Source organism: Scyliorhinus torazame, chromosome 9 (genome assembly GCF_047496885.1).
Source record: "Scyliorhinus torazame isolate Kashiwa2021f chromosome 9, sScyTor2.1, whole genome shotgun sequence".
Taxonomy (NCBI): Eukaryota; Metazoa; Chordata; class Chondrichthyes; order Carcharhiniformes; family Scyliorhinidae; genus Scyliorhinus; species Scyliorhinus torazame.
This window is the reverse complement of record NC_092715.1, coordinates 170,878,062-170,894,275: the sequence shown is the minus strand read 5'-3', so window position 1 is coordinate 170,894,275 and position 16,214 is coordinate 170,878,062. Positions and strand designations below refer to the sequence as shown.

Sequence of the window (16,214 nt, the reverse complement as noted above, 5' to 3'; positions counted from 1 at the left end):
ATTGGATGATGTTGAAATTTTTGGACGGCGCAGTGGTTAGCACTATTGCATCACAGCTCCAGGGACTCGGGTTCACTTCCAGCCTCGGGTGACTGTCTATGTGGGGTTTGCACTTCCTCCGGGTGGTCTGGTTTTGTCCCACAGTCCAAAGATGCGCAGGTAGGTAGGTGGATTGACCACGCTAAACTGCCCCTTAGTGTCCAAAAGGTTAGATGGGCTTACTGGGTTACGGGGATAGGGTGGGGGCGAAGGATTGGGTAAGGTACTCTTTCCAGGGGCCGATGCAGACTCGATGGGCAGAATGGCCTCCTTCTGCACTGTAAATTCTTTCTGCACTGTAAATTCTATGATATGGGAAGAGGTTGGGTAAATGTGATTAAACTATTGGCTTGCACAGATGCTTTAAAAGATGTTTCCCCAAATTTGTCGTTGATGTGTGTATTTTCTTACCCGTCGAGTGAGAAATCCAATGTAAAATTAGTTTAAACTCGGCATCAAATTGTTTTGCTTTATTTGTTTATTTCACTCTATTATATTTAGTCAGGCCACATTTGAAATATTACATGCAGTTCTGATCTCCGCACTACCAGAAAGACGTGGATACTTTGGAGAGAGTGCAAAAAAGATTTACCAGGATATTGCCTGGTCTGGAGGGTGTTAACTATGAGGAGAGGTTGACTAAACTCTGATTGTTTTTGCTGGAAAGACAGAGGCTGAGGGGAGACCTGATTGAGGTCTTCAAAATTATGAGAGGTATAAACACGGTGAATAGTCAGAAGCTTTTTCCCAGGGTGGAAGACTCAATTACAAGGGAACATAGGTTCAAGGTGAGAGGGGAAAGTTTAGGGGAGATGTGCGGGGAAAGTTTCCCATGCAGAGGGTGGTGGGTGTCTGGGACGCATTGCCAGTGGAGGTGGTGGAGGCAGGCACGATAGCAACGCTTAAGATATATCTTGATAGTCATGTGAACGGGCTGGGAGTGGAAGGGTAGCGATAGATTGGGTACTAAATAAGGAATCTGGATCGGCGCAGGCTTGATGGGCCTATTTATGTGCTGTAATTGCATAGAATTTACAGTGCAGAAGGAGGCCATTTGGCCCATCGAGTCTGCACCGGCTCTTGGAAAGAGCACCCTACCCATGTCCACACCTCCACCCTATCCCCATAACCCAGTAACCCCACCCAGCACTAAGGGCAATTTTGGACACTCTTGGCAATTTTAGCTTGGCCAATCCACCTAGCCTGCACATCTTTGGACAGTGGGAGGAAACCGGAGCACCCGGAGGAAACCCACGCAGACACTGGGAGAACGTGCAGACTCCACACAGACAATGACCCAGCGGGGAATCGAACCTGGGACCTTGGAGCTGTGAAGCAATTGTGCTAACCACCATGCTACCGTGCTGCCCCCTTTGTTCTTTGTTGCTCTGGAACGTACCGAAGAAAAGATAAAGTTACTAGCACATACACAAAATGAGTTTAAAAATAAAATGGTACTAATAAATGTAAATCAAAACTAGTCAATATTCAGTGCAGGTCTGATAGGTTTGAAGTTAAGGTATTGTATTGTGGTTTGAAGTTAAGGTATTGCGTTGTCTGAAGTGAAGGTCTTGAAGTTGTAGATATGCCTCTGCAGCTGCAATGACTTCTACTGTTGAATTCCTGGAGATTGCTTAAACATATGAGCTTTGTAGATGGAATCAGGTTTACAGGGAGGTTCCTGGCTTCTAGTTCTGCAGGCAAGGCATCTTTATGCCCAATTACTTGCAACAGATTGTTCCTGGATCTCTCTTCCTGGCTTGAAGCTCTTGTCTACTTCTCTGTGGATCAAGGTGGTGGATCCGTCTCTGGACAGCTTGCTGCACTTTCTCAGTGCTTTTTGCAGGTAAGTTAAGATGGCTGCTGTTATCATGTGTCCTGGACAAAGTGCCAAGTCATCTCACAAGTAAGGCTCAAACAGCCCTTCTGCCACCTGTAATTCTTAGCTTTTGTCTTGGCCAGGGCACAATTTACATTCTTACAATGAGGCGGCAACAAAACTTTGTTATCACTTGGACAAGGTCACAATGAGCCATAATTAAATTATGTTGTCCACTTGGATGAGGAGACTCAGTCTGAAATCCACAATTCTGACTGGTAGCTTGGAGTTATTTTGAAATAGTCTTTAAACTCGGTTCAAAGTTTAAAAGAAAACTAACTGTTAAAGCAGTCTTGTCTAAAAAATAATTGTAATATCATAACTGCGCACCATTGCTAAACATTTTAAACAGTAGAAGAGCTGTGGTGAGAGTGCAGCAATGGGATGAATTTGGGATTACTGTAGCTATGAGTGACATAGACACTTGTTGAATGGTCTCCCACGTTGTAAAATTGTTGGGTTCTTGATATAATCTTTATTAGTGTCACAAGTAAGTTTACATTAACACTGCAATGAAGTTACTGTGAAAATCCCCTATTGCCATACTATGGTGTCTGTTCGGGTACAGTGATGGAGAATTCAGAACGTCCAATTCAGCTGACAAGTACATCTTTCGGTTAAGGAGGTGATTGAGCTTGGCTGTGATTCTTTTGATAGCCAGTGGAGATTTTGTCAAGAGCTCATGTGAAGAATTGGTTCTTTGGGTCAGTTCTGGAAGGTCAACTGCATCTGTGGAACTCTATTCCTGTGTGTGGTTTAAAAAAAAGTATTTTGTAGAGGAAGGAGAAAATCAGAAAATGCGAAGAATAATAGATTGAACTATGGATCGAGATATCTACTACGTTTTATTTTTTCATACACGATGCATTGTTTGTTACGTGTTTACAGGTTGAGCCCAAAATGGGTCAATAATGAAGCATGTTTAGAAACCAAATAAATCTGACATAAGACTTAAATGTTCGAGAAGAAAATTATTGCTTATTAGACTTGGGTTATACTAAGAAATTGCAACCCCCTAAGGTATAACAAAAGAAGTAAATCTGTGTGAGAATTAGAGGGTGAGCTCCAAATTTGTTCAAATGTGTTTTGATAAGAATTATCTTGCCAGGCACCAGGAGATTGTAATAAAAAGGTACTGTGGTTTTTTTTTTCTCAAAGATAAAACTGCGAGCAGACTGCATCTTCTTGAGGTTGGAGAGAGAATTCAGATAGTGACCTGACCCAGTTGAACAGTGGAAATACTGTGGTTGGCAAGGACTTTAATCTGAAAATGAGAACTGTGCCACATATCTCCTCTTCCTCACTGGCACTGCAATAACAGTTTGTTTACAAGTTCTGTATATCTTTTCCAATGTTATAAACACTGAATAAACATTATGCTGTCTTGACTGAAAAAAATCAGACAATATGGATTGGGAAGTAAACAAAAAGCTTGCTTATGTGCATTTACTAAATCCAAACATGGGGACGGGTTTACATTTGAAAGGTGAGCTAATCATTTACCCACATTTCAGATGGCAATTTATCTTACAGTACAGTTTAATTCCAGGGTTCCTCAAGTGTGCTTAATTGAAAATTAGAGTTTAATTAGTGAAAGGCAAGACTGAAGGGGCCTTTTATAATAAATAAAACTGCCTCTGCAATAATTCATTTTAAGTGGTCTTTTCAAGTGTATTTTTCTGCAAATTTTCAGTGACTCTTCTGAACAGCACTTTATTCATACAGGACAAGTTTGCAACTGCAAAAGGCTGCCGCTGACATTTAACTGAGTTCTGACATGCCTGAATCAATGCATCTTTTTTCATTTTAGTCATCTTTAGTTGAACATGCAAATTCACATTTAATCCAATACAACATTTTATAGCAATCTGCAATCCGGGCTGGTTTAGCACACTGGGCTAAATAGCTGGCTTTTAAAGCAGACCAAGGCGCCGGAATGTGGCGACTAGGGGCTTTTCAGAGTAACTTAATTTGAAGCCTACTTGTGACAATAAGCGATTTCATTTTCATACTGTCTGGATTCAACATGGTGAAATAACTGGCCATCGTGGTCTATTTCATTAATGTAATTAAAATGGTGCAAAATATTATTTGTTTTTTGTAGCTGTCTTTTTTTTTTGTAACCTCTCAATGGGACTATTCCCAAAAACAAAATGTTAACATTTATTGTGGGCCCCAGGTCACACATACATCCATTAAATGAGACAACAGCTTCACATTCCAAAAAATAGTGTTTTATTGAAATAATTAACATGGCTGTATTTTAAAGCAAATTGCATTTGCTTTGTGTCTTTAAATCATCATCAGTGCGTGGTTTAGTTGTTAAAACTCTTTGTGGATTGGATCAGTTTTCTGCAGAACCTTTAAGTGACTAATGTCTTCATGGTATTCAGCAAAGTTCCCACAATGCAAAGCATATCTTGTGGGAACTTTCTGGAGACCCATTAATGTTTATGAATAGAGACCACATTCTGTTTAAGAATTTGTGTAGCTATATAGAGTCAGGTGATTTAAATTTTTGTTCCGAATGTTTCTTGTTCAGCAAATCCTGCCCCTGGCCAGGACAGTGAAAAACGTCAAGCTTGACTACTGCATAGTGATCAAGAAGAATGTTATCCTTGTTTTATGCATGAAGGGACTATGGCGATGGTGCCTGGAAAATTTATTTCACACGTCAAATCATTGGCACTGATAGTTCCTGGAAAATATTGTATTTATATTTTGACACTATTCAGTACCTCAATTTTAAAGTGATTTAATTTGTTTTATTTTATCTTCTTTCCTTCTCTACAGTCTCCCTGTACCAAACACTTACCTCAGCAGTGAACATGTGAAGCTAAGAGGCCTGTCCCTAGGCCTCTGTCAATGGTGTGTACCAGGTGACAGGACCTCTGATTTTCAGTACTTTCCTCTTGAAGCATGTGACCTTTGGCTGACTTGAATAGTAACATGCTTAAGTTTGAAACTTATATAAGACTTAATTCACTAATGTATTATATAGGCGCCAGCCACAATACCAAAACAGCTCTTATAAAAGTTATAAATTACTTCCTGTGTGACTGACAAAGGTAACACCCTCCTTGTGCTTCTCCATCTGTCTGCAACCATTGACTAGGTTGATTACCCCATCCTCCCCATACCTTATAATTATCTTTCATTTTGATGGGACTGCACTCGCCTGATTCCAGTGCTAGCTACTCTTAGCTAAAGAATAACGTGCGGTGGCTCCCTTCCCATGCCTGCATAATTGCATCAGATGACTCCAAGGATGTATCCTTGGCTGATCTCTTTCTAATTTACATGATGCCCAACGTTGGTACATCAGGTTCACATGTACACTGATGACACCCAGCTCTACCTCCCTACACCACTCTTGACTCTTCCACCGTTGCTAAGTTATCAGACTCTGCTTGTCTGACATCCACTACTGGATGAGCAGAAATTTGGTCCAATTAAATTGAGAAAACACAAGCCATCGAGTTCAGTCCCTGCCACAAACTCTTCTTTAACCAGTTGTGTCTGTCTCCTGGCATCTGTCGGAGGCTGAACCAGGCAGTTTGAAAACTTGGTCTTATAATTGATACAGAGAAAATCTTTTAAACACCTAATTGCAGCATCACTGACTGTCTGTTTCGACCTCCCTAACTTTGTTAATGCGTCAGCTGCTGAAATCCTGGTCCACAATTTATCACTAAATTTGACTATTGTAATGTACTCCAGAAGCTTAGCACGTTCTATCGTCCATAAACTCAAGGTCATCCAAAGCACTGCTGCCTTTGTCCTTACTCCCACCAAGTACATTCCATCCACCGCTGAGCTACATTGTCTCCTGGTGAAGCAACGCCTTGATTTTAAAATTTCTCATGGCCTTGTCCTTCCCCATCTCTTATCTCTTCCAGCTTCACAACCCTCTTGAGATATCTGCTTTTCTCCAATTCTGGTTCTTGAGAATGCAGATTTTAATCACTCCACCATTGGTGACTGCCTTCAGCTGCGTAGGCCCTAAGACCTGAGATTACCTCCCTAACCTCTCTTAACTCTTGACTCCTCTTTCGTCTTGAAGATGCTCCTTAAAGCTGACCTCCTTTGGTCAAGTATTTGGTCACTTAGCATCTCTTGTGACTCAGTGTCAAATTTTGATTTACTGTACAACGTTCCTGTGAAGTGCCTTGAAGTGTCACGTTAAGGCACTATATAGATATAAGCTGTTGTGGAGTTGGGATTGTGAAACTGCATTGTTGTTTGTTTTGGTGCTTTGCTATATTATGATACCATCCTTCTGAGAATTATAGAAAAGTGATCACAATCTTGATTTTCTTTTCCTGTAACGTTGCAAAGCTGACATACCCTAATTTGCTTGAGCATTGGTGAGTTATTTTCTTGCAATGCTTTGAAACATTTAAACACACTTTCTCACCCTAAAATTTGGATGGATTTTGTGTTCCTGAAAGAAGAGTAAATTGAGAAATGTAACATTTGTGGATTATTGGCGTTGAGTGTTGCCAACAAGCATAAGCTTGTGTAACACACAATCGATGCAGGGTAAAACTCACTCCATTCTGCCAACAATGGGCTTTATCCCTAACTTCAAAAAGTACATTCTACAATACCACTGCAAAATTTCCCACACAAGCCATCTTTGTGGTTTTTAAGAAACACTGCCAATTTTTGCTGAATTTGGGACAGTTTATCCTGTGGGCTTGCATCCAATAGGAACTGGGTTGAAGCCATCCAAGCTCATTTCATATACAGTTGATAGGAAGAGTAGCTTTGTATCCTGCGACTCACAGCTCAATTCAAGCATAGATTCAGAAAGCATTTTGAAACTCTTTTTGATGGGGGAATTGGGGCTGAAGAAAATTGTGAGAAGTAAAACACAAGCAATCTCATTCCAATATTGAATTGCACATCCTAATTTGGGTGTGATGGGAGTCAAACCTTTTGGCACTTTGAAACTTCTGTGACAAAATAATACCCAGTTGTGTTCAGGAGGAATAACTAAATGTACATGGGTTTTATTGAAAGGAAGAGAAGTAAATGTAAAATGAATATCTCTCATCCCATTTTTAAAAATAAAATGAGAGTACCCAATTATATTTTTCCAATTAAGGGGCAATTTAGCATGGCCAATTCACCTACCCTGCACATCTTTGGGTTGTGGAGCGAGACCCACGCAAACATGGGGAGAATGTGCAAACTCCACACAGACAGTGACCTGGGGCCGGGATTGAACCCAGGTCCTCAGCACCGTGGGCAGCAGTGCTAACGACTTGAGTACTGATTTAAGGGTTTATGTCATGTTTTTAATGCTATAATATTTTCTTACCCGTATACCAGATGATAATAGATCTATAAATTCTTTTGTAACTTTACTATTCCATTGAATCACCAGAAAGGTTGTTGCTAAAGATGCAGAAGAGCTGCATGTTGATGTAAAATAATTCTAATGCTTTAACAACAGATTAGTTCCACAAAGTCATGAGCAATAACGTGAGGAAACGACTGTTTAGAACACGATAAGCAATGGGGTGATTTGAATATTCTTCAGAATTGGACAGGCAGGTGAAATTCAAGTGCTTCGCAAGGTAACAAAAAAAATCGAGGAAGGACATTTTATTTAAAACGAAAATAAGCAAATTCTGGGGGCAATGATCAGTGGTAGTGAGTTTTGTAATTCAAATGTTGAAATGGGTTAAATATTCAATATTGAGTTGAAATGGATCATTGATGTGGTTGGACTTGGAATACGATGTACACTTCTGGTTGTCATATTACAAAAGGGTTATTTTAATTCTTGAAAGAACACAAAGGAGCAACTGAGGAATTGGATTATGAGGAGCAATTATGTAAATTAAGTACGTTCCCACTGCAAAACAAAGCAGAGGTGTGATATAATTGCTGTTGTTTAAATTCTGTAGGGACTAGATAATGTAAACCAGGGCTTCCTAAACTGGATTGCGACCCAGAATTTCGGGATTGTGAGTTTTGAGGCAGCAGTGGCTGCCGTAACACTCAATCTGCACGTTAGCCGCTCCGAGGCCCCTTTAAATCCTACCTACTGTTTTATTTTCAATCGTGGGAGTGCCTAACCTAATCCTGCTCCAGAAAGAACCGTGAAGAAATAGTTTAAAAAAAACACTTTAAACTCCTCCTCCCCCTGAACTACCACCATCTGGAGTCACAGCAATTTTCAAGCCTCAAAATGGGGCACAGTGGGAAATGGTTTGGGAAGCATTGATGTATACCAAGGTGAACTGTTTCACATCGACAAGAACAGTAGAACCAGAGGACTCAATGTTTGAGGGATAAATTCAAAACAAATCTGCGGAACATTATTTAATAGCGCAAGTGGTCGAGTAAATGTTATAGAGTAAACGTCATAGGTGGGCAGCAGAAGCATGCAGTATTCATTCATTCATCTATAAATTGGAAAGATTTCTCTCAGAAAAATGTCTTTTGCGATATTGTAGTTGAATAATTTGAGCCATGACATAGGAGTGAAGTGCCGCATTCTTGGGCGAGCAGGTCACTTTGGACCTATGGTTCCCAAATCTTTCCACCCCTGGATTTTACTTGCCTTGTATCTGGTTTTGTGATAGACTAATTTAGAGTGATTAATTGATGTGATTAGCCGAGAACTGCATCGTTTTCCTCTTGTGTAGCTGGAAGAATGGTAGAGGGAGAACTGGGTGGACCTTGGTCTTTCCTTCATCCAGCGATTCCTATTGCGATTCCCAAGACAAACCTCTGATGGGAAGAGAATTTAAAAACATATAGGGCGATGGAATGTGCACTGCTTGCACCTGCTGTGCTATGTTCAAATCTGAACCAGGTTGATAAAATTCTGCATTGTTGGGTGTAATAGTCCTGTGTGAAATCTTTCTGTAGTTTCATTCCAGTTCCTAATGGATAAAGGCCCACAGCACAATTTTGATCAGCTTACTCAGGCAGCAGGTTGGCCGATACGGTAAAAGAAAAATGTCACCCTTGTGCAGGAGGAAAGCACATTTTATTTTGAATGAAAATGAAATGAAAATCGCTTATTGTCACAAGTAGGCTTCAAATGAAGTTACTGTGAAAAGCCCCAAGTCGCCACATTCTGGCGTCTGTTCGGGAAGGCTGCTAAGGGAATTGAACCATGCTGTTGGCCTGCCTTGGTCTGCTTTAAAAGCCAGCGATTTAGCCTAGTGTGCTAAACCAGTCCCTATTTTGAGGTATAGTGTGTGATTCTCCGGAAAGATTGCGAAGTGCGGTAGTGATCAGGAACTACTGCGAACTGCCTGGTGAGGCTGGCAACGTAATACAATGTTAATTGGCTTACTTAACGAGGCCCACGGGCTTCACGCCGCAAATGAAGGCTCCAAAGCCGATTCGCCAGGGCCGCAAACCACCACCACCAATGTGAACCACACTTGTGGTTGACGATGCCTCCCTGTCTCTGCAGGAGAAGCTGCCCAACAACCATCAGGAGGGGCCCAGGCTGGCGGAGGGGTGCTGGCATAAGAATCCTCACTACCTTCAAGGAACTTGACCTGGAGGTAACGGGTGGCTGAGGACTGAGCGGTCACCAATGCGGACGTTGGCGCACTCTGCAGAGCGGAGGATCCACCTGGAGAACCTGGCCAACGTGAGTTGTTATGCCATACAGACTGGGGGTTAGGGTTAGGATCCATCCCTCCCACTGACCACGTGTTCATTCACCACCCCCTCCCCGCGCCTCCCTGGAGACCAACTCAAGAGGAGAGCTCCAAGGATGCCACAATCGATGTGTCACAGCTGTCATCCCCACCCTCCAACAGCGCAGAGACACACACATCAGGGGGGCAATGTTAGTGGACAGGCTTCTGGGGCACATGGTGAGTAGCTAGCTGCCTCCACCTCTGATGTACATCCTGGGGATACACCTAGACGTAGCAGTAGAGCGAGGAAGGCCAAGCACACCGATAATCTCTGAGAGGGCACTGGTGGGGTGCAGGTGGGGTGTAAGGAGTGGAGTGTGTGTTGGGGGAAGGGAAGGGGGTCATTTTCAGGGGGGTGGGAGTGAGGGTGTGGATAGTGGGGTGGCACCATTGGGAGAGTGGGGCAGTGCTGTACACTTGGACGAGGAACATTAAAATATCCTCACCACAACCAGTATGGCGTCTCTGGCTCTTTGTTCCGTGATGCGGGCCGACCATTGGTTCCATGCCCCATCCCCACACCGGACACGCACACCCGGCCACGCACATGTGCCCAGGGCTGGGGCCCATCTCCTTGGTGATCAAGGTTGGTTGCTGCATCTCTGGTACTGCCTCCCGCAGTGTTCAAGCACAGTGCCTGCATCAAGGTGTGATTGGGAGGCTGGGCAATGAGCCCTACAGTTATAATGGCACGTCCGCTCACGGGGGTCCACTTGTGATGTGTGAAATGCTCACTTAACCTCTTCCCTCTGAGCCATAGCCTTCAGCCGCAAGGCCAGATGGTCAGTGGAGCTTATGGGCGGTCGTTGGGCAAACAGGCAGGGACTAGGGTTGCCCCAGTAACGGGACCACATGGTCCAGGGGTTGGCATGGAGGACCAGTGCATGGTTGATTTCCTACCCCCATCCCCCGGAGCACAGGGGCAGCATGCCCAGTGCCCCCGGGCTCATTGCCTATGAGTGAAGATGGCTGCTTACCTCCTCGGCTCCCCGCAGCAACCCATCCGCCAGGTTCACTTTTTTTCAAAAGGTGGACTAATCAGCGCCAGCGTGACCACTTGCTGGGAAGGCCCTGGATATGGGGTTCCTCCCGTTAATTGTATGGAAATAGAAGAATGAAGTATGTAGTTTGGGCCGATAGATTTCTAGATAATATTTATATATTTACGTAGGAAAGTGACACTGAGGTAGATGATTAGCTGTGATCTAATTGAATGGTGGAGCAAGCTTGATGGGTCAAATGGCCGACTCCTACAGTGTTCCTTTCCAAATGGACGTTGGCTGTTGTTCGCTAAGTTATTGTCAAGCAGGTAATCCTCAAGCTTACTCCTGATAATTGATTTCATTACTATACATTCTATTGATGTGAGACTAATGCCTCTGGTGCCTGAATCTGTTTTATGACCCATTTTGAAAAGAGGAACTCTGTTGGTTTACATCAAATCTATTGGGACTCCATGTTTCTGAATCCCTCATGTTAGGATATCATATTCTCCACAAGGTCGAGAGTTTGAACAAGAAGATGCTGAATTTGATCCAGAGCTAATAAGACACATTACAGGTAATTACCAATTTGCATCTAATCTATAAAAACAGGAGCCAACTAATCTTATCAACAGAAAATGAATGTAAACTTGTACAAAACTAAACATTTTCCAATTTCACATTTTTTGCCTGAACCAATGAATGTTGAAAACAAAGAATTAATGGCCTTGCTTTTGAGCTTTTTTCCATTCTGTAGCAATTATAATAAAATGTTGTTTGTGTATTGTGAAGCTTGCAAATGATACTGGGGGGTGGCGGGAAGGAAATCCTAGTTGTTCAGTCGTTTGGTCTATGGGCCTGATATACTTAATTTAATTCTAAGAGGCGGTACAGTGGCGCAGTGTTTAACACTGGTGTCTCATGGCGCTGAGGACCTGGGTTCGATCCCGCCCGGGTCACTGTTCGTGTGGAGTTGGCGCATTCCCCCCTTGTCTGCGTGGGCTTTACCCCCCACAACCCAAAGATATGCAGGGTAGGTGGATTGGCCAAGCTAAATTGCCTCTTAATTGGGGAAAAAAAATTGTAAACAAAAACTTAAATTTGGTTCTGGAAATGCACATGAAATAGAAAACACAAAGTAATGCTGTTCACCATATTTTGTTACATTTTATTTGATGTAATACTTCGGCTGGCTTTAATTATGTGATCCCTGAGTTGTTTTGTTAAGCAGAAACCTTGCGCAAGTGTTCCTTTGTAGTTCTCATGCAAATTTAATTTCCGGATTATATAATGTTTAGTAATTATGGCCCCTGTTTGTTTTTATACCTCTGTGCATGCACTAGTTTAAGATGAACTGAATTGAGAATTCAATTTGTTCGGAAGGCTCCGTTATGCAATAAATTTTAAAATGTCTTTGATAGACAAGAATGCTTTTCCACTTTCCCGTTGGAAATCGAGCATTTCTATAGAGCGACATGGAAAAAAATCTAGATCATTAATGATTACCTGCGTCTCATATACTTCAGCCAAAAACCTTAACACGAGAAAAGAACAGTGAATTCAAATTTCAGATTTGCTAAATAATGTGCAGGTGTGTCAAATTTACATGCTAGAAACAGCTGAGGAAGGTGATTCTGTCCATCATAGCTCATCCAGCGAGGAACACCGATAATCCTTCTCTTCTTCCCCTTCAGCTCATTAAAGAATCCCAAAGTTTCTGTAGCTGCTTATGTATTCTTCAGACATTGATTCTGCTCGGGTGAGTTTACCTTAGCCACTGATCAACCTCCATTTTTTTTTTTGTGCGTTTGCATGGCTGCATTCTCACAGAAACGAAAGTGCCAACTTGTGTGCAACCTGCACGCGTTATATCTGAAAGAAATAATTGATATAGTGCCTGTTTTTCCATCAAATTGCTTTGTGTGCATTGAATTACTTTGAAATGCCGCGACTGTTATCTGGGAAGCCAATTTTGTTGCAGCAGGATTCAACATCAGCAATGGAGTGGAATGTTGGTCAGGTCACTAGGTTATTTGCTCTTCAAATTACCCTACTGGAACAGGTCTTGGTTTGGCTCACCTGAGCTGCGATGCTATTGATAATTCTATACTGACTCATAACGGCAATTATAAGTGGTTAGCACTGCTGCCTCACGGCGCCGAGGTCTCAGGTTCGATCCAGGCTCTGGCTCACTGTCCGTGTGGAGTTTACACATTCTCCCCGTGTTTGCATGGGTTTCACCCCCACAACCCAAAGCTGTGCAGGCTAGGTGGATTAGCCATGCTAAATTGCTCCTTAATTGGAAAAAATGAATTGGGCACTCTACATTTATTTAAAAGAAAAAAAACAATTGCAATTATAAGCTCTAATTCTTTTTATGGGACTTGAACCTTTTAACATGGATGAAAGTGCTGTTGACTGAGTTGAGCTGAGACCTCTGCGGTACCTCTCGAACTGGATTATGCTAAAAGTGATAATCCGTTCACTAAGGACCAACATCAACCATTTGATTTAATCTAATGTATACTTTTGATTTGGACTACAATCTTTAGTAGCCATGATTATTGCTTGCTCCAGGCTGATGGATTGATCTCTGCAGTAACTGATAATTTGTAATTTTCAAGAGAATAGTGTTTTTTTTTTAATATAACGGGTTGCAGGTGGTTGATTTTGTTATGCTGGTGAACAAATGGACTGCAGATTCACCTCTAATTTGACCACCTTCTACCTGAATCACGAAAGATAGCAGATAAGCTGAGTTGCTATTTTTCTAAAGAATTGTGGAAGGCAAATTGTGCAAAATGAGTTTGGGGGACAGAAACCAAAGAATCTATTTGTGAATTGTGCCAGCCTTTTCAGTTTGCGGTCATATTGAAAATAAAGTTTTTTTTTTAATATAAATATTTTATTAAAGCTTTTCCAACCAACATTTTTACATAACCAAGATAGAAGTACAAATAATAATAAAAATAAAAATATTGAAAATAAAGTTGATCTTAAACATTCTGTACTTTGTCTCTCTCCCTTTCCTCACTCACATGGAGAAGCCATAATTCCTTATTTAATAACTCCCAAGTACTTAAATATATTGTAGAAATGATCAGAAATTTTGAGATTATCCTTTTCAGTATTCTAATGAATTGACTGAAATGAAACAGAAACTTTTGGCCGACAATAGATGTAAGGGTAAATGATCAGATGTTGGGATTTAACTTGATAAGTTAACCTTACAATGCTACTTGAGTTGTTTTGATACATTGCAGCCAATATTTTTGTTTGTTGTCCTGCTGAGTTTAAAGGAAGTCTTCAGGCTCAAGGGAGATAAAAACTCCCGAATATTCCGTCTTCGCTCCTAGCACAGTTACATTTTCGTTATGTAGATAAATGACAAAAGCTTCAACATATAAAGCCCACCTATGGAAATATAATTTGCAATTATTGTACCTTTGCTGTTAGTTGCGTTATCTAACTCAACTGCAGGAGATTTAAGAAGTGAGCACTTATTAGAATGGCACAAGTGATTATCAATCATCCTGAATCTGACTAGTGTTGTGGGGTGGGCTGGTCGGAGGCAGTGAAAGACCATATTTATCCTTGTTACAATCCCCTTTGAGACTGATGACGTTTTTAGAAGATACTTGAATTTCCAGTAATTGACTGGAAGAATCACACAAGGTTTCAAGTTTTAAGACTTTTACTGCTACAAACAAAAAAAAAACATTGACTAGAAGTTTTTTAAAAAAGGCAACTTTATCTCTTTTGGCGGCAACTGAAAGAAAGGGTTAAAGCAAATTACTGCAGATGCTGGAATCTGAAACAAAAGCAAAAAATACTGGACAATCTCAGCAAGTCTGACAGCATCAAAGGGCGAAAAGGGAGCTAACGTTTCGAGTCTGGATGACTCTTTGTCAAAGCACAAGAGAAATTTTCCAATCTTACGATATTTTGTTTGAACCAATGGATGTTGAAAACATTAATGGTCTTGCTTTTGAGCTTTTTCCCATTCTGTAGAAATTGTAATAAAATGTTGCGTATTTTGAAACTTGCAAATGATATCGGAGGGGTGGCGGGACAAAAATCCTAGTTGTTCAATTGTTTGGTATTTGGGCCTGATATGCTTAATTTGGGTTTTAAGAGACGTCACGGTGGCACAGCGGTTGCACTGCTGCCTCACGGCGCTGAGGACCCAGGTTCGATCCCGGCCCCGGGTCACTGTCCGTGCGGAGTTTGCACATTTTTCCCTTGTCTGCATGGGTCTCACACTCTACAGCCCAAAGATGTGCAGGGTAGATGGACTTGCCATGCTACATTACCCCTTAATTGGGGGAAAAAATTGTGTAAAAAACCCCTCCGTAATTTTGGTTCTGGAATACACATTTCCCCCTCATCATTGTCCTCCCCCAACTTGAGCCAACTGCTCCTAGTTGCCCATTACACACTGCTCACCTTTGTTCTGCCATTCACATTTTAATCTCTTTATGAGCCACTATCAGCACCCTCCTTAGCCTTAATCACCCCCATTTACATTTTTATTTTCTGTCATTGACATCTTTGTCTATCTCCACCTATCGCTGGCCCCCTATCCAGCCCCACTGCTCCACGCCTCCCATTACTGTATAATTCTGACCCCTTTTCCAGTTCTCTTTAGCTTTGACAGAGTCATCTGGGCTCAAAGCGTTATTTCCCTTTTCTCTCCACCGATGTCGTCAGGCCTGTTGAGATTATCCAGTATTGTGTTTTTGTTTGTGGGTTCGGCCACTTAACCTGTAAAGCAATAGATTTCCCTCATCGTGCTTATACTTTACTCGGAACTTTTATTTATTCTCCCTTAACCAGTCCAAAGCTATTTTCTGCATCCAATGACCTGCTTCCTTTCCCAGCCTAGATACCTCTAATTGCAGGCCTGACTTTCACAATGAGGGTTATGCTGTCCTGATCTTCCAATCTCTTTTCTTTAAAGTCTTCACAAACTTGACATTTTCAATCTGAGATTAGCTCCCACCCACCTTCTGTGTGGTGCTTAATGAAGGCAGCATTTTCTAGACTCCAGGTGCAGGACTGGCTATATCTATCGATCTTCCTCTTGCGCTCTCAGATTCGTGCAGGACTAAGCTTGTCTCAGAGTGTCGGAAACATCTTGGAAATACTGTGTAACTCAATACTACAATGCTTGCTATGGATCCAGGTTGAAATGATAATTACCTATCTTCTTTCCCAACCCCGCCAACTAAGACAATTAAAAGATGAACGTTTATAAAACCTGACATTCCTAACAACTCACTTGGAGGCTAACAGCCTATACCCACACAGTCATCACAGAGGCATTTGCTATTGTCCTGCATCTTCTTCCCCGTAAAACAACCTGCCCCCCTTTTACCATTTAACAGCCAATCCACCCAAGCTTCTTGTCGGGTGGAATTCAGAGCAGGTCACATGATCCTCTTCATTCCACCTGAGTGAGACAGTCCCAAAAAATCATAATCCTATAAACCATACGTTTGTAACACTGCTGTCATCAAGGATTTTCTTTTAAAGAAGCCTTTAGCTTCCCTTTTTTAAGTCGTACAAGTGAAAGATTATTGAAGAATTAAATATTTAAATGTAGCGCTTAGAACGGGGCTACTCATTAGCAAT

The 16,214-nt window shown here is 41.7% G+C and overlaps 1 protein-coding gene across 7 annotated transcripts in view; it reads left to right on the top strand.

Moving 5' to 3' along the window:
- sema4d (sema domain, immunoglobulin domain (Ig), transmembrane domain (TM) and short cytoplasmic domain, (semaphorin) 4D) overlaps window positions 1-16,214 on the top strand; it is a 266,716-nt gene that overhangs the window by 7,521 nt on the left and 242,981 nt on the right. Inside the window, exons 1-2 of one of the 7 annotated variants that reach the window (XM_072516784.1) lie at window positions 11,123-11,157; window positions 12,275-12,339. The exons of 4 other annotated variants lie outside the window; for them this stretch is intronic. The gene's annotated coding sequence lies outside the window, so the exon portion shown is untranslated. Of the gene's footprint in view, window positions 1-4,765; window positions 4,787-11,097; window positions 11,158-12,274; window positions 12,340-16,214 lie in introns of those variants that run through there. 2 more of the 7 variants (XM_072516787.1, XM_072516783.1) reach the window with 2 other exon arrangements.